The 26,225-nt window shown below is 42.9% G+C and overlaps 1 long non-coding RNA gene across 3 annotated transcripts in view; it reads right to left on the bottom strand.

The window, feature by feature from the left end:
• Window positions 1-1,297: 1,297 nt before the first annotated feature.
• LOC143664549 (uncharacterized) overlaps window positions 1,298-26,225 on the bottom strand; it is a 55,172-nt gene continuing 30,244 nt past the window's right edge. For all 3 annotated transcript variants that reach the window (XR_013166471.1, XR_013166472.1, XR_013166470.1), the window contains 2 exons: window positions 3,987-4,052; window positions 1,298-1,585 (listed from right to left, as the gene is read on the bottom strand). This is a non-coding gene — a long non-coding RNA (uncharacterized LOC143664549). The remainder of the gene's footprint in view (window positions 1,586-3,986; window positions 4,053-26,225) is intronic.

Genomic DNA, 26,225 nt, shown 5'->3' with positions numbered 1-26,225 from the left:
ATAAATTTCAAAGCACACTGCAACAGTTAGTTGTAGAACAGATTTCAGAGTTTGGCATGAGTTACAATTCCACAACTTTAGGTTTTTATTTCTCACTGTTCCAAGACATTGGAGACTAAAAGAAATATCAATATAATGATTCTTCAATCATACTCATTTGTTTAATCCTATCTTCTCTGTTATAACTCCTCCTTTTCCTCTGATCTTTCTCCCAATCTTAAAGGTTATTTGAGCTCTGCCCATTCTAACTTTTTTAATTTGGAAGGGGCTGTTGATAATACAGGATAGAGGGATGGAACTAGTTGATGCTCTGGAGAGGCTGAGCCCTCTGGGTTTCAGGACTTATCAGCCTAGGAACCCATCTGGTGGTTGTAGGTTTCTGAAAAGTAATCGTAGGGCATGGAACCATTGTAGAATCTCAGATAAAGCCCTAGGTGTTCTTTAGGGCTGGCAGGAATGGTTTTGGTTGGGGTTTAGCAAATCATGATAGGTAGCAATGTCTAGCTGAAGCTTATGTAAGAGTAGCCTCCAGAGTAGCCTCTCAACTCTATTTGAACTCTCTTAGCTGCTGATACCTTATTTGTTACAATTATTTTTCCCCTTTTGGTCAGGATGGCATTGTTGACCCCACAGTGCCAGGGCCAAGCCCATCCCTGGGAATCCCATCCCATGTTGCCAGGGAGACTTTCATCCCTGGAGAGGACCCTGTCTTTTACAACATCATAAGTTATCATTTACCTACATATTTGTTTAATGTCTGTCATCCCCACTAGATTGTAGGTGACACCAGGAAAGGGGCCAAGTCAATTTCAGTCATCTCTCTGTACCTGGCACCTAGTGTCTACCAGATGCCCAATTAATGTTTGGTGCTTAATTAATACTTGTTGACCAAATGAGTCGCTATTGGAATAAGTTGGCAATGATTGTCCCAACAGCAAAAGCACTCAGTTAGGGGTCTGGTAATTATTTGGTGAGGATACAGCCATCGCACAGTGTGGCTAGACAGAGAAAACTCTGAACTAATTTCCAAGATAGGAGTTTGTGATTTCCTGGCATTTCTGAAATAAAGCCTTAAGATTGTTTTGGTTCTGCCGCAAACAGGCAGAGCAATCACCTCTAGTCTTCCAGTTCTTCTGAGTACTTTCCTACCATTTAAAACCCTCTTTCCTCAGGCTTTCCCCTGCCTGGACCCCTCCGGTGTGCTGTGTTCTGTTGACAAATTATAATTTCTTTTGAGTTTCTAGCTTGATACTTGCCCATTGACCATTTTAAAGAACAACCAGGTAATAATGCCTATAATTTTAATGAAGTTGGGTTCACTCAAATCTCTACCCCACCCCCACCACCTTGCAGTCTCCTTAACACAGTCAGTTACTCAAGGAAGGACAGTTCCACATGCAGAGGCATAGCTCTGGGCAGAGGGAGACCAATAAAGCATCAAAAATTCCATTCAGGGACACTCGCAGCAAATTGTGTGCAGAGAAAAAAGACGCAAGGCAGACCTCATCTCCAATCCTTGTTCAGATGCTGATTTGTGGTGAGACTTCAGAGCTGTCCTTAACTTCTCTGGCCTCAGTTTCCTCATCTATTAAATGGAGATAATAACTAATGGGGTTAGTATCATAGCATAGAAATAACACAGGAATGTTGATGTGCTACAAAGGTTTACGACCATTATTCTAATGTGAAATGTTTTATTATAATCTAACGTAAAGGCTACTAAATGGAACAGATTCCTTATTGTGACCACTAAGAGCCAGCAAACTCTGGCCCCCGGCTCTCCAAACTCACCTGGATCCCCCTCTCCAGCTAGTTATTTATTAGTTTCAGAGTCATACAAGTTCTTTCCTGTCTTGGGGCCTCTTGCATCTGCCAGGAATACTATTCCCTCCCAATATTTTATTATGTTTCTGTAACTAAGAAATTGGGATTTAAGGGATGGTTTTGATTACTGAATTATTGTGTAGATGTTCCTTTTTACTTCCTAATATATTAGAGTAAACAAAAGGAAATACCTGAAATCTTTGAATTACAATCCAGCTCTCATGATCTCTTATAATGATTGTATAGCCTTTATCTTGTGCTCTTGTGATTGTAAAAAAAAGCATTGAACTGACCCTCACTTGTCACCATTCAGTTTTTCGACTTTAGAGTATTGTTATCATTAAAGACAGCCCCTAATGTTTATTAACGAAGTGTCCTGGATCAGCCCAGACCTAACCCACTCCAAATCCATAGTTATCTTTATAACTGAGACCTGACCTAACCAAAATAAGCTTTGCCTGACATGCACAGTAGTTTAAGCTTTAACCTGTAACTAACCTACACCTCATTATAATACTAAAATCATGCCCATCATCATATTAAGGACACATTTTCTTACATAGTTCTGCGACTAAGCATGTAATCAATCTGTACATGCTCCATAATTAAATCACTTCTAATTACATCATCTGGGATCATCATGCTCATTACCCTAAAACCTACCTATGTTTTGATGCTATTAAACTATCAGAATTACTGCAATTTGGGGAGACAGAATTTTGGGCCAGTAGGCCATCTGATCTCCAGTTCTGTGCCTGGTAATAAAACTTTTCTCTCTCTGAAACCCCAGTGTCTCAGGAATCGGTCATTTGAGCAAAAGAATCCACCACTTTGTCCAGTAATGCTCAAATGCTGCTTTCCCTTTAGTTCTCAGTTGAAGCATTGCCTTCTAAGAAGCGTCCTACCAAAAATGGACTCCTTTCCCACCCCCAAAATTTTTCTTTCTCTCAGCTTTATCTGATTTCTTTATAGCACTTATGCCTCTCAATTTATTCTGGTCACTTGTCTGTCTATGCCCCACCAGTTCAAGAACATAGTCTTCCACCCCTCACCCTTCCCAGTACCTGGCATAGCACGTGTGGGCTCAACAAATATCGGTTGAGTGCATGAGTAAATTAAGTCATGACAGCAAACAATTAGAAACAATACGAAGACCCAACAAAAAGCTAAGGAAATTAAGGTACATGCACTTAATAAAATGCTCTAAAGTCATTTTAAATTATCACTGAAAGGAAATGTTTAGAATATATTCTTAGGCTAGAAAATCCTATTTACACTATGATTGCAACTTTGTAAAAATGCAATGCCATATGGCCAGAAACTAGATGTAAACGAAGAAATTTGGAAACAGTCAAATTATTTGCTAGGGTGGTCAGACTGTGGGTGTTTTTGTTTTTCTCTCTTTTATTTCTGCTTCTGTCACTATAATGTTGTTTGTTCAATTAGTTTGTTTTTTATCACTGAATTAGACACACTATTGAACTGCCCCAAAAGGGAGTCAAGCATTCGCTCAGATGTGTACATGGAAGAAATCTCTCTTCCACATATTTCTAAGACCAGGTTTGGAGGCAGAGTGAGGGGGGAGTTTTGTTTTGTTTTTTATTAATATTTATTATATATTTGCATACCAGGGAACCATCCAAAGTGTACAATCAGCGGTTCTCAATATCATCATATAGCTGTGCATTTATCATCACAATAGAATTTTTTCTTTTTGTGAAAAATAACATATATACAAAAAAGCAATAAATTTCAGAGCACAGCGCAACAATTAACTGTAGAACAGATTCAGAGTTTGGTATGGGTTACAGTTAAGTGGGGAGTTCTTAATTCCCTATCTCTCTGCTTTGCAATTTTGCATCAAAAATGGCACCACACCCAAAATACCTGGAAGGATGTCATTCCCCATACAGAAGGCAGGGTATGACTACTTATTAAAAGACAGAATGCCTGCTGGCCAGACAGATATGACACAGGCATCCACTACATCAGTTAAGATTTTTCTGTAACAACTTACATGTGCACAATTTTCTGTTTGTAAGACCATTTCACACAAATAATCTTCAATTCTCAAAATACCTCTTATGAGGTCATTGGTTATTATATACATATTACAGAATATAAAACTAACACTTGGAAACAATTTCTTTCTTCCATCTTACCTTGCAGGAGGGTGATGTATCAGCAAAGGCAGTGAAATCCTTGACATATAATTATAATTATGTCTCCTGGGAAGAAAAATGCACCATAAATTTACTTAGCCAGGTCATCAGAGATGGATTCCCATAACTACACAGTTATGTAAAGACTGAACTTCCAGTATAAACAAATTACTGGCTCACAAAACCCAACTGGATATTTCAGCAATCCTCAAACTCTTTCCAAGTGTGAAAAGCCTGATAGATGAGACTCAGGTGTGTGAAATACCTCCGTGGGAATTCTCAAGGTCACATACAGTTCTAAGCTACTCACCATCATGACTTTCTCACCTGGCCAGGAGAGCAAACTCGGCACAGGTAAGCCAGGAGGTAAGCAAGTAAATCATTTGAATGCTTCAATATTTTCACAATTATTAGCTTGAGAGGTAGTTTCACATGGTGGCTAAGAGCATGGACTTTAATGACAGTCAAGTCATGGCTTCAGATTTTGGATCTAGCTCTTTCTAGCTATGTGACTCTGAGCAAGTTTTCTTTACTACTCTGAGCCTCAGTCTTCTCATCTCAACTGGGGATAATCCATCTCCTAAGATCCCAGCAAAAATTAAAGGAGAGAATACATACAATTTTCTTTGAACCAGGCTTGGTACAGAGCATGCATTCAAAAAGTGTTAGCTCATAATAGCAGTAGCCGTGCAGCTAAATATGGTTTGAAATATATTTCAGAAATGACTGCAACATACTCTGGCTCAGAGTGACTTGTTCAGAGTTTTGCCCACAAGGAGTTGAGAGTTGGACAGGTGGTATGATTAAATTCATGATGAAGCTGAGCCATTCCAGCAGGAATCCTGCCAGTGTCTGTGGCATTCCCTCATTGAGAAGTAGGCCCTGTGGAGGGCAAAAAAGGAGCCAAGGTCAGAGAACCCATAAAGAGATACATTGATGGGTCAGGGGAGAGATCTTGGCATTCCCACCAAACACTTACAAGAAAAATACGCATATAAATCTCTTTGGAAAGCTTCTCAAAGGAGGAAAGGGTAGGCCTTGAGGCCGGTAAGACATGGGAGGGAAAGGACAGGGCAGAGTCAGGTATTCAAGAAAGGGAGGGACATGGGGCTAAAGCAGAATTTGTGCCAGAGAGCTGTAAAGAAGTCTTCTTGCCTTCTTCTCTTTACCTCTTCCATCATCCTCTGCCCTTCCTAAAATAACTCAGCCCTTTGGCTAAACTATCAGGGTGTTTCAAGTTGGTTCTGCTTGCAGTGTTTCCCCAGCTAACTAATTAAAAGTAGAGCATTTAATTGCATCAGAGTGAAGCCCATAACTGATGTCTCTACAGCCGGAGGGGAAAAGGTGGAGTGTGATGAAAATCAAATGCTTCTTACTGGAGCCAGCAAGACTCCTGTAGATGTTTTCAAACCTCAGCAGAAAAAAAGCGTGCTATTTGAGGCAGTATCATGTACAGATTAGAGTAATCTCCCCAACAAGAAAAGAGAAGATATCCCTTTTATACGACAACAGTTCAGTAAATTTTGTTTAGCTTGCGTAGGATACAGTTAATTACAGTAATTTATCAAAGTAGCATAAGGTGGTATTCACACACAGACAGTATTTTCCCACAGTTGAAAATCCTTAGTTTTATATAAGCTGAGGCTGGTCCTAATTGAATTTTCACTTGGGTAGATAAAATCTTTAACAACTCTTGAATAACTAAATGCTCTTTGCTCAATGATGTGGATCGGGATGATTTACAACACCTTTCACACAATCATGCTAATTTTGCCTTCATATGATTAATTAAAACAATATGTTCATTCTTCCTAAAGTGGCATTAGGGCACCCAAGGAGTTGGCTTTTATTACCAACTTCCCTATCCAGCAGTAAAAGCCATTTTCACACATTGTCTTCAACAAAGTGATAAGGAAATGGGGAACTGATGGAGAGACTTTATCCGGTTCAGTTTTGCTCTTTGGAAAACAACAAAGGTGAGTCTGATGGGTAGGTGGGTTTCTAAAACTTCAGAGGTAAAAAATTATTTTAGAGGCAATCTCATGAAAATCTCCCATTTCACAGATGCAAAACTGTGTCTCATAGAGGGCCACAAGTTGTATCTAATTTATAAGGCCCAATTTGGATAGCGCTGATTTTAGTACCCAGCTACCCTGATATTTAACCCAATCTACTGGGAAAAAGCACTGGATTGGGAAAAAAATAAAGTAAGCCTACGTTTAAGAACTGATTCTGCTACTAACTCACTACAGGACTTTACAAGTTACTTGATCCCTCTCTAGCTCATTTTCCTCTTCTGTAGAGTTGGGATGATAGAAGTTGCACAATCTTCCAAAATAAGGGAGCTAGAAAGATTAACTTCAAGAAGAATAATGAAAACAGAAGCCATAAAACCACAGAGTTTCCACTATTCAAATACAGAATGCTTTTCAGATTACTAATAATATTTACTTCCTTACTACAAGCCAGACCCTAGTCTAACTACTGAAGCTCAGAGAGGTTAAGTGACTTGCCCAAGACTACCCAGCTTGTAAGGGCTTTGTGTCCTGGTCTTCCTGATTACAGAGCCTGTGAAATTCCAGGAGTTGAAATCTCAATAAAGCTTACAGATGCCAGGTTAATTTTTTTAAAAAGTGTGAATTTGGCCATGTAGGATAATGAGCTATGTATTCGACCTCAGAAAAAACATAGAATGCACAGCCCACCTAAATTAAAAAAAATTGACTCTAGTCTGTTCTTCCCTTGGATTGTGTTCAGCCTACAGCCCACTGATTTGCATACTCTACAGGGCACAAAGCTGCCTCTCCCTAAGACCATCATGAAAAGTAGCACATTAATGTAAGGTGTTAATAATACAGTGGTATATGAGAACTCTGTATTTTACACATGATTTTTCTGTAAATCTACAACCTCTGTAATTAAAAAAAAAAGATACTGAAAAAGAAGAGCCATCATGGATGTAAAGGGGATTGATAGAGAACTCCATAGAGCATACCCCAAAGGAAATGACAGAACCCTACCAGCTCTTAGGGCTGGGGGTCGAAAGGGGGAAGGCTAAGTCAGGTGTTGGGGGCCTTGTCTCCCTCAAATTGGGTCAAAGTAAGAGTGGAAAAAATAAGACAGTGCTTTCACATAGTGGCAGAAAATTAACATGAAGTAAATAGCCCAGAAGATCTAGGGGCCATGAATTAAATTATTCATAGCATTGCAACATGGAGGAAAATGCCCCAGTTCTGGAAAATGGGAGAATCTGCCTCTAGTCCACACTGCCATAGACTGATGGCTTGTGATTGGCCTATGTAAGAGATTTGCGTGAAGTAGGTGTGTTGTTAATGGCATCCTCATTTTAGATGAGAAAGTGAAGCTGAGAGGGCTTCTCTCTGAGTAAGTTATCTAAGATTCCACTACTGGGAGGTAAGAGGTAAAGTGGAGATTTCAAAGTACTGGGCCAAGGGTAGGTCTCTGGGCTTTAGTTTCCTCATTTGGGAAATGAAGTCTCAGGTTTTAGAAGCTCTGAGTTCCTCTTTAACTCCAAAATGTAATGGTTCTGGGATGGGGGAACAGCCTGCAGCATCTCCCAGTCTCCCTCACCAGATCAGAGAGGCTCACAGCCTGGGACATTCTTTGACCACGATCAGCTTTCCTCCATCAGCCAAGGCACCCATCCCAGTGCCCATTCCCAGTGCCCAGGTTGGACCGACCTCTTGATGGCTGAAGCATTACAACCTCCAAAACAGTATTCACTCAGGAAGTCAATTCAGGAGTGCCCACCTTTCAGCCCCTAATCCCATGATGTGGGAAAATCCAGAGCCACTCTGAAATGATGACCAATTCCTTTTCATTCCTTCAAGCCAACTGTGCTGGTTTGAAATTGTTGAGGACCCCAGAAAAGCCATGTTCTTTAACCCTGACTTAGTATTGCTGGATGGATCGTTTGATTAAGTTATTTCCATGGAGATGTGACCCACCCAGTTGTGGGTGGGACCTTTAGATTAGGTGGTTTCCATGGAGATATGTCTCCACCCATCCAAGGTGGGGTTGCTTACTGGAGTCCTTTTAAGAGGGAACTATTTTGGAGAAGGCTTCAGAACCAACAGAGTCCACATAGCTAGAGACCTCTGGAGATGCAGAAGGAAAACATCCCACGGAATCCTTATGAAACAAGAAGCCAGGAGAGCAAGCTAGCAGACATCGCCATCTGCCTCCCCAGCTGACAGAGGTATTCCAGACAGCATCAGCCTTTCTTGAGTGAAGGTAACCTCTTTATGGACATTTTCATGGCTTAGAACTGTAAACTTGCAACTTAATAAATTCTCTTTTTAACAGCCATTCTGTTTTTTTGGTATATTGCATTCTGGCAGCTTAAACTAAAACACCAACTATGTCCCAGACCTTTTTCTAAGTGCTGGGACAGCAGTGACAAAACAAATCCCCACCTTCAAGGGGCTTAGATCCTAGTTAGGGAGGTAAATGAGGAAGAACTTAAATAAGTAAATTTGATCAAGTGTTAGTGGTGGGTGCTAAGGAGGAAAAACAAAACAGGAATGAGAAATTTAAGTGTTGGAGGGAAGGGAGGTAAAATGTTAGACTGGCATCTCCAAGAAGATGACTTTGGGAAGAACTGAAATACTTGAAGCCATTAGGATCGCGGGGAGAAGAGCACCGGGCAGAGGGAGCAGCAATGCAAGGCCCGGAGGCAGGAGCTTGCAGGGTACATTGAAAGAAAAGTGGAAGGGAAGCAACAGGGACAGAAAAAGTACATGAGGTCAGAGACAGCAGGAGCCAAATCCCACCCAGCCTTCTAAGCCATAATTATGGGCTTGGAATTTGGATGGTTTTGAGCAGAGGAGAGACGTGATCTGACTTTAACAGCATCACACAAGTGGTCTGAAGTGAGGCATGGCCAAAAAGGTGAAGACGAGTTAGGGGGCAATTGCTTTAATCAAGGTGGGAGATGACAGTGGCTTGAATGTGGATGATGGCAATTGGGGTGATAAGAAGAGGTAGAATTTTGGATCTGAGGTACGGGTTAAAAACAGGAGTCAAGGATGTTTCCATGGTGTTAGGCCTGAGCAAGTGGATTCCTCCTGCCTCCCAGCTCCTACATCAGCGCACAAGAGTTCAGAACATGATACCATGGTAAGAAACTCAACATATCTTCCTGCTTCCTTGCAAGAGGGAGTGTATTCATTTCCTGTTGCAAGTGTAACAAATTACTGCAAACTAGTGGCTTAACACAACACAAATTTATTTTGCAGTTCTGGAGGTCAGAAATTTAAATTGGGTCTCACAGGACTAAAATCGAGTTAGCAGCAGGGCTGGATTCCTTCTGGAAGCTCCAAGGGAAAATCCATTTCCTTGCCTTTTCCAGCTTCTAGACCTGCCTGAATTCCCTGACTCAGCCCTGGGTCACTTTGACCTCTGTTTGCATGTTCACAACTCCTTCTCTGACTCTTTTAAGGACCCTTGTGACTACATTAGGCCCATATGAATAATCCAGGGTAATCTCCCCAACTCAAGGCCCTCAGCTTAATGATTTCTGCCAAGTCCCTTTGGCCATGCAACCTGTTTTCACAGGTCCAGAGTTTAGGACATGGGCATCCTTCAGGGGCCATTCTGCCTACCACAGTGAGCACTGTGGAATTTGCTCTCACCAAGATTTCATGGAGAATACAGAGAAGAGCTTGACATCACACAACTGACAACCAAACATATGAAATTCTCCCTTAGACAGTCCTGTCTTCACGAGTGACTTCTCAACAAACTCCCTGGCAGTGACCCACTTGGCACCCAGGATCACTATTGCCTTTCTCCCCTTCTTGAATTCCCCTTCCAGCCTCTCCTCAACACTTCAGATTCCTCTCCTTCCTACAATATGGAAGGAATCAGCCCTCTCTGGCTATAAGTCACAAACTAGCATCCACTAGCCCATTATGGGCTCAGCTAAACAAAGGGCCTTCCATGAAACAACTAGATAAAGCTCTTGGGCAATAAATGTTAATATTATTTTCTGATTACAACTACAAAGGGGAAGGGCTTCAGAAGGGCCTTAGAAATACTGCACCCTGGTCTCTCAAGGATGGCTGAGAGGGCTGCGATCCTCAAAGCTGGCAGCTGCCTACCACAGAAGCAAGCTGATGCCCTCACTTGCTCTCACTCACCCACACTGGTGAGTTTCCAACATGGCACCTCCCCACACAAAAGCCACTGAGACCTGAAGCAATGGATTGGACTGATTGTACTGCATTCCACCACTTTCTCCCTCCCCGAACCCTTCCAGCACCTGTAAGCAAAGCCTGAATGCTTGGGAAGGGCTTGGGAGAGTAACGACATTTGTCATTAGTCTGCAAATATCTTTAGCAGATCCTCAAATGCAATGCCTTCCAGGCAGGAACAGGTCACTATGCTCAATAGGCAGAAATGGTAAAGCAGGCTGCACAAGACAATGAGAAATTCTGGCTCCTTGTTCTTTAGAGGACAGGGTGTTGTAGCAAAGAGCACACACTGTTTACTCTAACTGCCTGGCTTAGCATCCAGTTTACAGCTTTCAGTGACCCTGGGCTGCCTACTGAAGTGCTCTGAGCTTCAATTTCTTCATGTGCAAAACCAGGATAACAATTGTTGTTATCTCTTGTGGTTGATTGGAAAACTCAACTGAGATAATGCAAATAGAACATTAAACACTGTGGTTGGCACACAGTAAGTTATTTTTAGAATCATTATCATTTTAATTATTATTAACTCTGAGATAGGTCTACCAGCTGAATTACATCAGGATTCTAGGTACTCCAGATTTGAAGGTTAAATCTGGCCTCAACTGTGAGATGATGAAATTTCTTTGAGGTGCTTCTCCATCTTTCACCCCATCTTCTCCTGAATTTCCCAGATGTTCTGCTTCAGCACTCCTTGGCCAGGTCTCTTGCCACTCCCACTCCTTAGAAGTACCTCCAAATGGTGCTTTCTTGTTTTCCAGCTGAGGAAGCTAGAGGCTGGGCGACAGCAAGGCCCCTCACCTAATGATAATGGCAAAGTTGGTTTGAAGTCCCTCATTACCACCACCTCGCTAAGCTGCCTCCTCCCTGCACCCATTCCTGCCCTCTGCCCTCTGTCCTGGGCCACAGTGGAAAGCAACATTCCTGGGTGATGATGCCATAACCCTAAGGGAGCTCTACGTACCCCAAAGCTTTAGCTCTCACCTGGGCAATCCCAAAAAGGAGATCCTGTTTATTCAGGATCTCTGACATCAGACTCAAATTCTTGGGCAGTTAGAAGGGAAGATCTCTCAACTGCCTTCACTTAACGGATAGGAAAACTGAAGCCCAGAGAAAAAGAAGCATTTCTTCTACCATTTACCAAGCACCTCTGTTATGTCAGATGTCACTTAAGGTGCTTTCTTGGGGATCACATTTCATCCACGGACAGAAAGAACACATAGCCTATCAAAGGTCACCTAGCTGTTAAATGCTTAATCTGGACTCACAGGGACAATGCTGTTTTACATGCAAAGGTCAGCTCTCCCGAAGCTTTCTCCTCTAACATTTATCGAGCACGTTTTATAATCACCGAGCACAATCCAAGTGTTTTACATGTACTGTACTAATCCATTTTATACTTCAAACAGCCCTCTGAGGTGAGTACTATTATCATCTCCATTTCAAAAGCAGAGAGGGGAAGTCTCCTGCCTGAACTGCGAGGATCAGAGGGGACAAGGCTGGGATTCACGCTCAGGCAGGTGGTCTCCAGAGTCTGCATTCCCAATGCCACTTCCACTGAGCTGCCTCCCCTCCAACTTTTGTTAGGTCCCCAAGGTCATCGGTCTTTGTGCTCTCTATGCTACTGAAAAACAAAATCAATTAGGAGGTGCCAAGAACAGGTGTCACAAGCCTCTAACTGATGGCGCAAAGACTTCAAATGGACCTTTAAGAGTTCTTGCTTCCCCCAAGGGGTCACTGGCTCCACAGATCCATTAGCATAATGAAACCCGGCCAGTGGCCTCAGCCCCCGCTGGCGCCTGAGTGAGCGACTGCCTCCGACAGCCTCCCTCGTCCTCTCCTGCACCGCTGGAGAGTACAGGCAGCCACGGTCCTCTACCGCAGAGGTCTTAAAACCCACTCAGCAGTGGCATGCCCTTTCCTTGTGGCCAGCTCACCGGAAAGACCCATGGGTTTCTCCAAGCTGGACTGATAATCAAAAAGAGGGAAAGCAATAAAATAAAATACATGAGTGCTGTGGGGTAATACACCAGCAATAACAGGTCTTCACCCAGAATTAGGATAGTATTTTGCTCATCAGAGGTTATGATCACAATTCCTCAACATCCTAACCTCAGTACTTGTAAGCAAAGGTTCTAGAAAGATACCAGATAATCAAATGCTTATTCTAGATTCTTTTCAAGTGAAAAATAAAAATCAGAAGGATTTGTATTTCATCTCTGCAAACCAGAAAGAATGGTATTCATTTCTGCAAAACAGCCACAAATTATTTTATCTCCCTTTGGAGATCATTCCAGATAGAGAAATAAAAAATGGGAAACACTTTCGTAAACTTTGTTATTAAGTCCCATGCAGAGCAATGCACTGTAGTTCAGATGGTGGGCGTCGAAGTGGGACTGCTGGGATCCCCACTCCTGTGTGACCTTGGGCAATTTACTTATCTTGGCTCAATCTCACTCTCCTCTTCTGGAAATGGGGATGATGCTAATAATTATACCAATGTAGTGGGATTATTACAAAGATTCTATGAGATCATGTATGGAAAGCTTTCAATAAATATTGGTTGTTATTACCATGTTATAATTTTATTCATTACATTAGTGGAAATTCTTTCATTGGAGGAGACAGAAAGCAATTGCAACTGGTTTAAACAAAAAGGAAGAAACGGGATATGTTAACTCACATATCTGGGAGGCACAGAGGTGATACCAGCCCCAGGCTTGTCAGGTTCCAGGAATTCTGCCTCTGTTCAACACTCCAAGTTTTCTCCCAGCTTTGGTCTACAAATTGTCATTATCTCAGGCTCCTCACGGACATCATTTCTGAGATCAGTTCTTTACAGCTCATGATACAGGGTGCAAGATAGAGCCACTCCTTCCACTTTCCAGTCACCTAATTCCAGGAAAGTCGTAGGACTTTTCCTGTGCCCTGGAAAGTGGGGACTAAAGTTGGTGACCCCATCAGAACCACATGGAGTAGCACAAAAATCTTCCAAAGGAAGAAGGAAAGCTGCCAAGAGGAGGCGGGCAAGGATGGCTGGACATACCAAAGCAATAAATGTTTATTATACCTGTCAAATTAATACATGAGCCAGTTTGTCCCAGTATGCGCCATTTAAAAAGTATATGCTAATGATGTAACACTATAGTATCTAGAATATAACATGTTATTCAACAGACAATAGTGATGAACCACATCACAAATTGTAGACCCTTTTCAAACAGAGATTAAGTTTATACTTTCCTCTGTCCTCCCCAGTGCCCAGCACAGAATAGATACTCAAAGAAGTATTTATAAAATGACTAATTACTCAGCTCTGGAGTCAAATTATGTCACCGTATGTGCCAGGATAAATTAAGCCATGCTTCAGTAAAAAAAAAAAAAAACAACCCCCAAATCTTAGTGACTAGCACAATAAATTTCTCATTTGCACAAAGTCCCCTGTGGATCCAGGGGACTCTCTGGGTTAAATGACCTCCCAGAGATGCTCTGAGACTCAGTTTGATGGAGACACCACCACCCTGCAGTCCCCCATCTGTCACACAGGCCTCCTCAGTCAACCTGCAGAAGGGAGCTCTGGGGTGAGGGAAGGAATGGCAGGGTCTCATACTAGCAATTAAATCCTTCATTCCGAAAAGTGACACATATCATTCTGCTCACAGCCCACTGGCCAGCCCATCACTATGCCCACCTAACTGCAAAGGATCTGGAAATGTCCCCCTCCCATGCCCCTGAAGGAGAGGAGAATCAGACACGTATCAGCATTACCACAATCAGTTAAAGTAAAACTATTACATATATAGTCCCCAAATTTTAAATATTAAAAATGCCTGAAGAAATTGGCCTGAACCCTATCGATATGACTTTACTACTACCAACATTGAATACCATTCCCCAGCTGAGAACTATAAGCATTTCCGATTAAAACCATATTAACAGCCCAGCAGAGACTAATTCCATTTGAAAGTTCAAAGTTTATTTATTTTGCACGCTCTACTATTAGACAGAAATGACCTTCAAAATCCAATCAGGTATGCAATCTTAATAGAGGGCTACTTGACAGTTCTTTGCAAAAAATTTTTTAAAAATGTGACTGCTCTTTGACCCTGTAATTCCATTCCTGTGATTTAAGCTGAGGAAATAGGCATGGATGGGCACAGAGATTTAGCTATGACAACATTCCTTGCAGCCCATTTGTAAAAGGGAAAAAGTAAAACTTAACCTAAATGCCAGTTTAGTAGAGTGTTGGTTAAATAAATCGCATCCTCACAATGGAATAGTATGCAGCTTTTAATGATCACATTGTGAGATGCAAATACATTTCAATGTATTGAAAGAGGTCTGTGATACATTAAGTGAGGAAAAGCCGTATATAAATGATGCATATATCACATATGCCTGGGGAAGATTCTAGGAGAAAACATATCAAGGAATTAATAATGTTTGTTCCTGTGCAGGTTGGATTATGGGTGTTTTTATTTTCTCCTTTTTTGCTAGACTGTTATTTCCTGCTATTATGCATATTGCCATTGAAATAAGAAAGACTAGAGAGTCTAAACTATCAATAAATAATATCCATGGGCCTGTCACACACCCACTGCTCGTAATGGGGCTTTTATCTCAGAAACTGACTGTGGGCGGTTAGGATCTTTGCAGTCTTTACTGCTCAGTCACCACTGAGGACAATAATAGCAGGAGCATTTCTGAAAAACAGCACATGGCAGTTTATAAGCTCTTTCACATTTACAAATCTCTCAACGACTCGAGGGGGAGGTAGTTTGAGTCTTGCTACCACCATTTTACAGAGGAGGAAGCTCAAAGCTATCACTGACTGACTCGCACAGAGATGAAGGCTCCATGAGAATCCAGGCCTCTTCCAGGCTGGGCTGCCCTGTCTAGCTCTACAAAGCACCACTGTGTCCCGGGGATGCCTTTCCTGAAAGGTGTCCTCCAGAGTTTGTGGTACCATGTCCGGTGCTACACAGAACCTCCTATACTAATTAGCCCCTCTGCAAGTATATGCGCTGACATCAGTAGTGATTGCACGTAAAAAAAATAGTAGTCAATAGAAGGTTTTTGAGTGCCCATAAGTTAGCAGTGTTGGAATAACCTGAAGGTGCCAAGCTAACAAGTTTGGTCTTTATGCTTTAGGGCAATAAGAAGATATTTGAAGGTCTTAAGTGGCAGATAATGTGATCAGAGATATGTTTCAGAAAGATAATTCTGGAGGTAACAAGGGTCAGTGGAGATGGACAAGACTGGGGAAGGAAAAGAGGCCAGTTAGGTAGGAAGCTGTTGCAATCATCCAGGCAGGAGAGAGTGAATGCTTAAACTAAGGCAGAATCACTTCAGTGTTTAAGAAGCATCTGTATTATCATCATTTTGATATTAATAATACCAACTACCACTTATTGAGCACTTATTTTTGAGTCAGATACTATACCAGTGATTTACCTAATGACCCCCATTTAAACTTCAAATTTACCCTATGAAGTAGGTATTATTATTGTCCCCATTTTTGAGGTTAGCATAGTGAGGCTCAGAAAGGTGAGGTCACTTTCCCAAGGTCACACAGCTAGTTTGGAGCAAGGATTCCAAATCAGGCCACTAACTCCAAAGCTCATCCTTTCAGCTATCATGCTAAGAATTAATAAAAGAAACTGGGTACCTGGATGGGTGAGAATGGTAGCAGGGTAAGATAATGAATTTAATTCCAGAAATGTGGCATGCCGTGGAACATCAGATGGACGAGTCAAATAGACGTGGAGAAAGGCTGGGGCTGAAGATGAATGTCTGGGAGCCACTAGTGTGCGGCAGAAGCCAATGCCAGGAAAATGAACAAGCTCCCCCAGAGAACACATGGAGCAGACAGCCTAATGGCACCCTGGGGAACCCCAACCTTTAAAGGCTAGAGAAGCTTCTTTTCAAAATGAAAAACAACCCAAGCAGGAGGAAAATTTGGAAAGGATGAGGCCCAGGAAACCAAGAGTGAAAAGATTTCCAAAAAGCGTAGGGTAGAGTCAGTGGTGTCACAAGCTATTTATCTGACAATACCATAAAAGGAGCTGATATTTTTGAGAACTTACTATATGCCAAGTACTGTTCAAGGTGCTTTATGTGTATTCATTCATTTGCTCCTCACAACAATCCCATGTAGTAGACCTAAGCTCTTTCCCCACTTTACAGATAAGAAAACTCCCCTGCCCCGGGGCTCATGGTTAGGAAGAGGTGGAACCAGGGATTTGAAGGCAGGTATCTGGCTCCAGAGCTAGCACTCATAGCCTCTATACTATTTCATCTACCTCAGTAATGTCTAACACTTTTTTAAGCACTCAGTGTATACCAGGCACTGTTCTAAATACTAACCCATTTAATCTGTACAACCCTATTATTGTCCCCAGTGTACAGATGGGAAAATTGATTCACACAGCAGCTAAGTAAGTTGCCCAAGGTCACACAACTAGTAGAACCATAGAGGTATAGTAGACACATCCATGGAGAAATTAAAGAATTGTCAACGAGCACCTGGTGGATGAAGGAGAACAGACAGGGATCCTAATCCAAGTGAAAGGTAGTGTATTAGTGAGGGTTCTCTAGAGAAACAGAATCAACAGGAAACACTCCCAAATATAAAATTTATAAAAGTGTCTCACGTGACCACGGGAACGCAGAGTCCAAAATCTGCAGGGCAGGCTGTGAAGCCGATGACTCCAATGGAGGGTCTGGATGAACTCCACAGGAGAAGTTCGCCGGCTGAAGCAGGAAGAGAGCCTGTCTCTTCTGAATCCTCCTTAAAAGGCTTCCAGTGATTAGATTGAGCATCACTCATTGCAGAAGACATTCCCCTTGGCTAATTACAAATGGAATCAGCTGTGGATGCAGCTGATGTAATCATGATTTCATTCTATGAAATGTCCTCATCGCAACAGACAGGCCAGCACTTGCCCAACCAGACAAACAGGTGCCAACGCTTGGCCAAGTTGACACATGAACCTGACCATGACAGGTAGAAATGAAAATTCTGATTTCAGTGCAAACTGCAGATTTCTGAAAATATGGCATTGGAAAAAGCCCTGGATATTTGTTAACGCTGTTCAACGAGTGGCAGGCAGAGGTAGGACTATACTTTCTGGCCCCCTGTGTTTGTGTGGGGCCATGTGACTAGTTCTGCCCAGTAAGTTGTGAGAGGCCATGACCTAAGTCACTTCAAGGCCAGAGCCTGTGATTGCCAGGGCCAGACCCTCCAAAGTATTCTTTCCGTCTGTCACAGCCATCTGCAGCAATGGAGATGGTGGCTGTCCCACCATCCTGAGTCCCAGAGTGAAGGGGCATGGAAATGAGACCTCTGCTGACAAATAGTGGACATGTAGCATGATGGAGAAATAACCCATGGGGATAAGTGTCACTCCGATGGCCCTGTTGGCTGATACAAGACCTTGAAGGTGGCTTGGATGGTGTGTCAAAAGGAGAGAGATCTGCCCAAGGTCACAGAGCTGGCTTCCTAGAGACACCAAGAGGCAAGAATCCAAGCCTCAGGCATTGCATCCAGTTATCTCTTCTTTACACCCCACAGCATTTTGCATGTCTTGCATGCCACAGCCCCTTTTAACCCACAGCATTTTCTGCTTCCCTAAATTAATACAAAGGATGAATTAAACTAATCACCCCCTAATTTATAGCCATCTCTTAGTGCAACATACTCAAAACTCAGTTTTCTCAAGAGATATGGGGAAAAGGCACTGGGGGACTGGAGAGTTAGAGAATGGAAACCCTGTTCTACTATTTATAGAATCCAGGCTAATTTAACTAGGTTTTGATGAAAACTATTCAATTCTGCAAACAGTTGCTGCTGTTTCTCTATACTCTGCATCTCCTAGAAGTAACTGACTCCACTCCATCTTCCTCTTTGATGTATGAGGCTATAAAACAGGAAGAGAGCAAGTCACCTTCAAGAGAGGCCTTTTGTCACTGGAATAACTAGAAGTAGTTTATGGGTCCCAAATATTGTGGGTTCTCTCTTGACTCAGCAAGAGACTAAAATCATATTTCAGATCCAGGCAGCCAGTCAGAAGGTCAAAGGGAATCTAAAAGGCATCAGTTTTCTAGACTCCATGACAAATACTCAGTGGTGAAGCCATCAGCAAGGTTTTAGCTCAAGGCTATCATTTGAGTATTTGGGATTTACTTCTCCTTTGGGGGTGACCTGGGATCAAATCCAAATCCCTCCCAATCCTCAAAGTCCAATTGAATGCCTGCCTTTTCTGGACAGCCGCCCTGGCTGCCCTAGCCCATGATACATACTGCAGTCTCTGGCTTTACAATTATTTTGGCCCTTGTCACATTCTCTCTTGGTGTATGCACTTAAATAGCTTTCATCGCACATGCCAATGCTGATCTCAATTAGCAGTGGTTGAGTGCTCTCCCTAGAATGCTGTGGCTGCATTCAGGTTCGGTGGGTAGGAGGGCAAGGATGCATTACCCAAGTGTGCAATAGACACGGGCTTATAAATAAAGGAAAATGTGTGTCATGTTTGCCTCCCATGCTGTATACAGTAAGTTCTTTCAAGATAGGGTCCATAGACATTTTTTATATTCCCGTGAGCATTACATAGTGCATGCTCAAAAACGATTTGATGAATAAATATTTCCCCTTGTAACAATTACCTAACTCCAAAGCATTAATCATCTATGTTCTAATTACCATTCTTTCAAACAGCTCTTAACACACCTATGCGTAGACCTAACTCCCATCAGAAATTTTTCCAAGGCTACAGTATATATGAGGTTTGCATTTTGACACATCAGTTCCTAATATTTATGAATCTTAACATATCAACATCAAGTAATTCCCTGCATCTGTATAGTTATCAATGATTTTCAAGGTTTTCATACTTAGTATCTCATTTGATTACTATGAAACCTTCACGAGGTAAAACATTATTCCCATTTAGAGATTTAAACAACTTCTTAAAAATATTCACAGATTTGAAAAAAATATATTTACAGATTTGAAACAACTTGTTCAGGATAGCATAATGATTCCTTAGGACCAAGAATAGACAACATTCAATGAACATTTACCAATCCCCCATAAAGTTAAATGAGCAGCTAAGATCTAGGCCAGTGTGTTCCAAAGCTTTTTCCCCACAGAACATCAGAGTGTTAGTAGGGGAGGTACATGTTTTTTTGTGGTCAAATAAGTTTGGGAAACCTTAACAGATTTCCCTACCATAGGACTTCTTCAAGCATTTACTACACTAAAGCATTTGGGAAAATTGCACAGAGGATGCTCGACATGAAATTCTTCCCACCTATTTGTTGAGTCCAGGACCCCTTCTGACAAAAACATCTTGTGTTCTGCAAAATGATTTGGAAAATGCTTGTCTGGGCTCAAGAAACACTTGTCCTTAGTTTTTCTCTAAATTACCAGCGGAGACACCAGAAGGACACAAAGTAGCTAAGAGCCTGGGCTCTCGAATCCATCTGCCTGGGTTCAAATTCTGCTTCACCACATCCTGGCTGTACAGCTGTGGACAGGTCACTGCATCGCCAGCCTCCTTCCTCGCCCATGACAGGCAGGGTCTAACCAGGCTCACCTCCTAGGATTGCTGTGAGGATTAAGTAAGACGAGACAGCGCCTGGCACCTAATAAACACTCAATAAATGCTAACTGATACTACCAATGAAGGAGAAGGTCAACATGACACCTATTCAAAAACAACAACAAAAAAAATAGAACAAAACGTCACAGGCTGGGTTCTCTAGGCTGCAGACTCTGCGGTGGAGGTTGTGTACAGGACGTCCACAGAGGAGTGCTCTCGGGGTCAACACCTGTGGAAGGGAGAGGAAGGAAGAGAAAATCACATTGTGATGCAGCCCAATGACAGCCAATCTCCCCAAGAGATCGAGAGCCAAAGCAATCCTTCAGGATTGTCCCCAGACAGGCTAAGGAGGTCAGGCTTTTATCACTGTGCATGAATCAGTCATCGTGTGGGGTGCACCGGAACAGGGTGACCTTGGGTGGGGAGGCCCTCTGCAGCTCAGACAGTCCCTAAAGGGACTGGGGACTCCCAGCAGCTGGGACAAGTTCTTCACTGAAGAGAGTGGGGAGGTGGGGGAGGTCTGAGTAGTGCACAAAATGCCCTCCTCTCAATACCCACCACCCAAAACGAAACAAATCAGACACAAACAAAGAAGGCGGAATGGGAGGTTATTGCTCAGTGTGCACAGAGTTTGTTCAGGGTGATGAACAGGTTTGGCTAATGGATGGTGGTGATGGCAGCACGACAGTGTGAATGCAACGAATACCACTGACTTGTACATTTGGAAGCGGTTAAAATGGAACATTTTGAGTTGTGAATATGTAACCACAATAAAAAGTTTAAAAATAATAAAAACAAAAACCTCCTCTGACCCTCTGGGAAAGAAAAGGGCAGTCTGCAGACATAGGCCAAATCCAATTATTTCTTTCATGCATTTATGAATGCCTAACATAAACTCGGGCCCAGGCTCACGGCTTATTAATCAGGCATAATTTATAAGGTACTGATTATACAGCAATAATAATAATGGTTTCTCTTTACTTTTTAAGACATGGAAACAAAAATAGGGAAACAGAGAAGGGAGAGAGAGAAAATCACTTGTAGGCAGGATATAAACTCAAGTGATCAGTCGCCTGTCAGCCACTATGAAAAGGCGTTAATTTGAATGAAAAAAGGGGCACGGCAATTTTTTCCCCCACAGCAATACATCAAGTTGCTTTCCCAGTGACTTGGCATGCTTGGCAAACAGTGTATGCTGCACAAAACTGAATTCCCAGGTTTGGGGAAGCCTGGGCAGGCATGAGGTACATGTGGATTTATTGCTTTAAGTACTTAAAATGCCTTCCCCTAAATTTGTCGTGACTTTCTCCCCCTGCCTGTGGCCCCCAAGTTAACCACAGCCTGGCACTGAGCAAAGGTTAACAACATGCTAAATCAAACAAAGGACCGTTGCACAGTGATGGAGCCAAGTCCTTGCCATCCTGGAAGCTTGGCTGCATTCCTCTCTTCCCAGAGCTGCGGCTTCCATTGGCACCCTCTGGACTTCTCTTGTCCTCTCCATATTGTCACTCAATGTCTTCTCCCAAGTGCTTCCTCAAGCATTGTCTCCCTTAGCATAACCTAGGTCTTGTTTTCCCTACTGCTCTCCCCACCTGTTTATGTCTTGTCTTCTCAATAAGCCAGCAAGCCACTCACCAGCTAATATTTCACATTTGCAGAGCACTCTACAATTTACAACCTGTTTCCAAGCCTCCCGACAAGCCAAGAGGCAGGGACTGCATCTATGATCACCCCCTCTCTGGAGCTGAGGGCATTGGGGCCCAGAGAGGTAAAGTGACCTGCCCAAGGTCACACAGCAAAATAGCAGGTCTTAAGCCAGACCCTCTGTAGCACAAATTGGACCCAAGCCCTGCCTCCCAGGCAGAGGGACTGGCCACACATCAGCAGCCTGGCTTACATATTGTAGGACAATTGTAGGGCACAGACTAGGGGGAAGTTTCTGCAAATACACAGAGAGGACATCTGGCTTCCCAAAAGAGGCCCATGTCTACATTTACGTGCAAATATATTATACCGCTCAATCTCACTTGAAAGAGCCAAAGGATTTTTTTCTCTTTGTATTACTATTAAGTCAAAGCAACTGATAAAAATTTTGGGATAAAATAACTTATTTTTAGCTTCACTCTTCCAATGTTAAGAAATTATGGTCCTCCAAGCCTAAATTCTTTTTATTCTTGTCAGTTAAAATTCCTGTTTTAAAATATTCCAAAGCATCCTTCTAATAATGACCCCTTGGCAAGTATTCATTCTGCTCCTTTTCTTTCACTCAACAAATATTTACCAAGTGCCTACACTGGGCCAGGCACAGAGCTAAGTGCTGAGGACAAGGCAGGCAGATTCCTGCCCTCAGGGAGACTTACAGTCTGGCAGGAGAAGATGGTCATTAAATCGTTAAGTACAACACAAAATTTAGAAACAGTTGCCCTTGGCAGCTCGGTTGCTGGGAGTCTGAAATGGGGCAATTTGGCAGTAGCTATCAAAATTGTAAATATGCATAATTTAGGATTTTGCAAACACAAAAGTAAAACCAAACTACAGTAAAACAGCAAGAGCGAAAGATTATAGGTATGAAAATATTCACTATGACATTGTCAGTAGTAATAGCAAAGAGGAAAAAAGGAAGGGATGAAGAGAGGAAAGAGGGTAAAGGAAGGAAAGGAGGAAACACATCTCTCCTATCGTAGGAGAAAGCTATGTAGTCAGTAACAATGAGAGATCTATCTATGCTGACTTGGGAAAATGTTTATAAAATATACTAACAGAGGGGGGCATGCAAGGGTAATTCATGCAAGGGTAAGTTCTCCTGCCATGCGGGAGACCTGGGTTTGATTCCCGGTCCATGCACTTCTCAAAAACAAACAAGCAAAACAGACAAACAAAAATTTAACAAATGGTACTGCAATAATGGGATACTCACATGGAAAAATAATGAAATGTGACCCCGCCATAGAGCATACAAAAAATATATATGCTAACAGAAAAAAAGCATGTTGGAAAATAACATATATATTATACAAATCTATGTATGAATATACATGTATATGCCTAAATAGTCATATATGTACATGTAAATATATTTTTATTTAAAGGCAAAAAAAAAATCTGGATGATACAGACTGTTCCTTGTGGTTTTACCTCTGAGGAGTGGAATGGGAATGGTTTCAACTGATAAACTTCTGAACTATTTGAAAGCAGTATTACTTTTGTAATATTGGAAACCCAATTTAACAAAATAAGGAATATTAAACACTATGACAGGGGAAGAAGAGTGTGCTATTTCTGAGCACAAGGCAGGAGTTTACTGATTGTCGTTTTATTCTGCTCTTTCTATAATCTCGAAACATGTCCCTGCCAAAGCTCAAGCATCCTGCAATTCATAACTCCATCTAGTGGCAAATACTAGTGCATTGGGGACAACAAACCTTTAGGAGAAGAAAAAAAATCATTTTTAAAGGATGGTGAATATGACAGACTTCATAACTAATGCTGCAAAATTCCATGACTGGTGGCAGAAAGGGATCCAGGCGGTGGAGGGAGGTGGGGGTGGTGGTTGTCTCACTAATTTCATAGCCTTGTTATGAGGATAAAACGAGTAGAACCTACGATTCTCAGTTCACATATTACTTGTGCAAGAAGATAATTTTCCTTATTTTTTTAATAACATTTTTGTAACTTCTCTTCCGAGCCCTTCCGTATTCCTCCAAGGCAGCAGAAACTTATTTTCAGTTAATAGTCTTATTTTCATTCAATTCAGTACCACCTACTCTAACCCTAGGGGTACCCAGGACCTCTGTCTCCCAGATCCACAGAGTCCATGGAGTTTGTGATTGTCATCACCTCCTCTTTAATTCTCCTCCCAGCAACAAAGAGAATCTTTTTTCAAACTGGCTAGGGCTATGGGAAGTTGTAAATCCCCCTGCCCTCCAACCCTTATCCCATCATCTGATTTTGAGAGGACAAAAAGCCCACAACAGTGCAGGGCATCCAGGTAGGGTGCCGTCCAGGGATTGGTGGAGGGGGGAGCTGGAAATAAAATGGAAAAACAGAAGAGGCTCATGTGCCATGTGCAAGCATTGCTGCCTGATGGTTAAAGGTTTGGTTTTTGGTGTCTTAACTGGGTGGGTTTTAATGTCCAGTCTGTGACTTATTATTTCACTTTTGTTTAAAGCCATTTAAACAAAAGCCATTGCAAGAGATTAAATGGGGTCAGGAAGATTAAATGGGGTAAGGGCCTGGTGCAGCAGACACTGCTTGGTTTCTTCCCATTCCACATAGAAATAAAGACTGAAATTTGAAATGAGTCAATTGTAATTCAGTTCCAAGGGCTTTACACACCAGTCCCTGCCTGAAGATAAGAAATGTCAGTTATCTGAGTGTGGACCCCGTGTTGGCACTGCTTATTCTTTTGAGAGCTGAAAAAACAACAGAGTTACCATGGGCAGCTGAACCACTAGCTTAGCAAGCAAGATCCTGGCATATACCAAACACCTCCTTGTGCCATGCCTCTTACTGCTCCTGATAGGTGGTCTGCAGCACTCCACAGAGGCTCTGATACAAAAGGAACAATGGCCCAGGTCCTGGTGGTGTGGAAATGCCAGTACCTATCACAACAGGAAGATGAGATAAAAGTGATGCAATTGCTCAAGCAAGCAATTGAGCAAGCATCAAAGAGGGAATTAGCCAGTAAGCTCCTAGCAGCAAGCAGGAGCCTCACCCCATAACTCAGCTTTGACAACCCTTCCTGGTTCTGGCCACTAGCAAGTAGCCAATCACCTCCCTCACTGTAGCCAGTTACCATATTAGGAAACACTGCCAGCAGCCAATCACCTCGCCCGAGTGTTACCAATTGCCATATTAGGAAGATGCTAGTAGCCATTCTGTCTATTAATACCTTGTATCAGCCCCTGATTGGGGCTCAGACTTTCAGAGGTGACCTGCCTGAGCCCTATGGCCATAGACTAATAAAACCTACTTCCTGAAACTTCAGAGCCTCGATCCCAGTTGGTTCTGTTTCTGCATAACATTCCTGGAGGCTTGCAGCCTCGTTCCTGGTTATGCACTCCAGTCCTATTTTCACGTAACGTTCCTGGAGGCTCTTGCAGAGCCTCGTTCTTTGTTTTGTTCCACATTTCTGGGGGCTCATCCCGGATCAAGAGGCTGGTGATATTCTCACCTCCCTCGCCCGTGGCAGCGACATCGCCTGGACCGGAGTCCCAACGGAATCCAATGCTGGCTGGGGCTTTACCCCATCTTTTGGACTCCTGACCTCCCCAGCCGGGGCGCTCATCACCACTGGAGTAGAGACAGATCCGGGACAGTTTCAGGAACTAGGTACCAGGAGCACCACTCATCTGACTGGTAAGCACCCAGTTGCATTCAGTATCAGCCCACTTGTAAAAGGCTAGGGGAGCATGAATGGAAGGGGAGCCGGTCACCTCCCAAGACTATCCGAGTACCAGTCTCCATCCAGAGGACCAGGGGAAAGGGAAGCCTTCAGGTTTGGTTTGGGAGGGGTGGTGGAGTGAGTGTGTGTGCAACTGTGTAAGTGAAAGGAAGTCCTGGGCCATAGGAGCCGTGTTCCAGGACATGACTGAGTTCAGACCCTGCGATTCCTGTGACCCTGCTAAGGGCCAGGCCAGATCAAATGAAGCGACCGTCAGTCTGAAACTCTTTGTTCTATGGTTAGTAACCCCCTCCCTATCTGTTGGTTCTGGTGATACGGGAGGGGAGGTCATGAAGACACCATTATGGTGCATAATCTCCAACTTTAAGAAGGCTTTTACTGATGACTGGGGAGTCAAGCTGACCCCTGGCCAACTTAGGAACTTGTGTGAATTAGAAGGGACCACCTTTGGGGTAGATGGGCCATCTGAAGGAACTTTTGAGTTAGAAAAGGTGAAGGCAGTTTACAGTGTAGTGTCAGGGATGCCTGGACACCCAGATTGGTCTCCCTACGTCGCCACCTGGCTGGAAGTCACAAAGAAGAAGCCAGAGTGGATAAAGGGTTCCTTGCCCAAGTGGCAGATGAGCCACACAAGAAACCAAAGGGCAAGACCGGTGAGCCTGAGAGCCCCTACTCTCAGTGTGCCTACTGCAAGGAGGAAGGGCACTGGGAGAGGTGCCCCCAACAAATCTGCCCTGCTGACACACAGAAGTCAGGACACCAGCTCCAGGCCTCACCCTGATGCCACCGCTATTGCCCTGGCCAGTGATGAGCTTTCCCTCTAGGACAGACCGGGTTCCATTTTTCTAGCCCCCAGGAACCCATGGTTGAGGTAAAATTGGGGGACCAGGCACTGGACTTTATGGTAGATACCAGTGCCAAACTCTCGGTAGTAACCCAGCCCCTGGGGAGCTCAGCCCATTTTTAGGCTGAATGGTAGACATAGTTAGCACTGCCAGCATGGTATGAAGGAGGAAAAAAA

This window comes from Tamandua tetradactyla, chromosome 20 (assembly GCF_023851605.1).
Source record: "Tamandua tetradactyla isolate mTamTet1 chromosome 20, mTamTet1.pri, whole genome shotgun sequence".
Lineage (NCBI taxonomy): Eukaryota > Metazoa > Chordata > Mammalia > Pilosa > Myrmecophagidae > Tamandua > Tamandua tetradactyla.
Note: the sequence above shows the minus strand (reverse complement) of the source record. Positions and strands in the feature narration are given on the sequence as shown.